At 58.4% G+C, this 1870-nt stretch overlaps 1 pseudogene; it reads right to left on the bottom strand.

The window, feature by feature from the left end:
* Nucleotides 1–788: 788 nt before the first annotated feature.
* On the bottom strand, nt 789–1540 carry LOC144617378 (proline-rich protein 23A-like; annotated as a pseudogene).
* Nucleotides 1541–1870: the final 330 nt, after the last annotated feature.

Here is a 1870-nt window from a genome sequence, read left to right as displayed (position 1 = left end):
GGCTGATTGATGAGGGAAGAGGGCTATTTCAGCCTTCCCTGGGACAACGCTGACCAGCCATTCTGACTCCCGAGCTCCCAAAGAGGTTGCTGAGGCTGTCACTGGATCTGCAGCACTTTAACTTCTCCTCGTCTCCCTACTGTTTACTTGGCCTTTTTTTCACGAAGCTCTTCTTAATAAATATTGAGCATGCTAAAAGCAAGCAAACAAACAAAGAAACAAACAAACAAAAACTGGTGATCAGAAGCACCTCCAAGGACATTGGAGAATTCATAGAGGTAAATTCACAATTACAAAGGTAAGGAAAAACAACCTGAAGTGGAGAGAAAGGAGACAGGCATTGGGAGGTGATGAAAAAAGGGGATAAATTGGAAAAAAAATGAGATGACTTTGAAGCAAGAGTAGGGGTGAAACAAGAAGAATAGGGTTGGCTGAAGATGACAGAAGTGGAAGAAACAGCTCATGCACCACAAGCAAGGGACCTGAAAATCCATCGTTGATTATGTGTGGTCTACTCTCCCTGCTAAAGGTCCTTACCAGACTCTATCTATCTATCTATCTATCTATCTATCTATCCACCCATCCATCCATCCACCCACCCATCCATGCCTGCTACCGATCAAGGCATTTAGCTAAACAAAATGAGACAAAAACTAACATAACAAAAACTGCAGCTGCCCATTGTCTACGATGCAGATGCTTCATCTCTGAGTGGTGGTATGTGTTCACAGCGTGTAGTGGAGGATCACTAGGGCCGAAGCCGGGTGGTGAGAGATTGTGGGGGTAGTTCATTCCTGGAACAGGCGTCTCCGGGCCTTGCGAGAAGGACCCGGAGGGCACTGGGGGCGCGCATGGGGACCTGGACTCGGAGAGGGAGGTAGAGGTTGGAGTGGCGAGCTGGGGAAGGGCTCCAGAAGGTGGACGTCCAGGTTGAAGTAGCGGGAAGAAGAGCGTCTCTCTGGACTAGGAGTGGGGGCCCAAGACCGGGGCTCTAGTACCTGGCCCACAGGTTGGGGGTTGGCCACGCTTCCCGCGCAGGGCGGAGCCCAGCGACGGAGCCGGCTGCAGGGTCCATCCGAGGCGGCAGGAACGCGGGGTCCGCGTCTTCCTCGTAGGCCTCTTCTTGGGGGACCATCTGTGGGACAGATGCGTGGAAGAATCCTTGCTCGACGGCGACGTCGTGCCCGGGCGCGCCCAGGAAAGCGCCGGGTTCCAGGCCGACAAGCGAGTGGCCCTGCCCTCCTGAGCGCAGGAGGGCCTCGGGGACCAGCAGCAGGGTGAGCTCTCCGACAGACACTTGCAGGACCGACGTTGGCTCGGGCTCCAGCACCAGGTCGACGTCGTCCAGGGACATCTGCAGGACACATCCCGTGGCCAGGACCACCACTGAGGTAAGGGCACCGGCGGCCGGGGGCCCCTCCAGGCCTTCCAGGCCTGCAAGCTCCTCGGTTCGGCTGCGCTTGGCGGGGCCGGGTCCTCCGGACGGCGGTCCGGGACAGGGCGCAGGGTAGGCGCTGGGGCTGCGGGGCCGGCTGCCCATCACCTGGACGGCGCTGCGGGTGGCGCCGCCGGGGGGGGGGGGGGGGGGCTGGCGGAGGGCGTGAGGGGCTGGGTCCTGCAAGCAGTGACAGGTCTCGAAGACAGGTGAGGCGGTGGGGCACGGCGGGGCGCGGTATGGCGCGACGCAGAGTGAGTGCCCGGGAGTTCTGGGCGCGCCTCCCGGGAGACCCTCAGTCCAGGTTCTGGTGGCGCAGAGTAGGCCCTCACACGTCAGGGTAAGCATTGAATTATTAATAGGAGAAGTCAGGTGACCGGCAGAGGCGGTTTCAATATAAGCCCCGCCTCCTGCCTAACGGGGGATTAGATTTAG

The sequence above is a fragment of the Panthera onca genome, chromosome C2, assembly GCF_046562875.1.
Source record: "Panthera onca isolate mPanOnc1 chromosome C2, mPanOnc1 haplotype 2, whole genome shotgun sequence".
In the NCBI taxonomy this organism is placed as follows: Eukaryota; Metazoa; Chordata; class Mammalia; order Carnivora; family Felidae; genus Panthera; species Panthera onca.
This window is presented reverse-complemented; position numbering and strand designations above follow the sequence as displayed.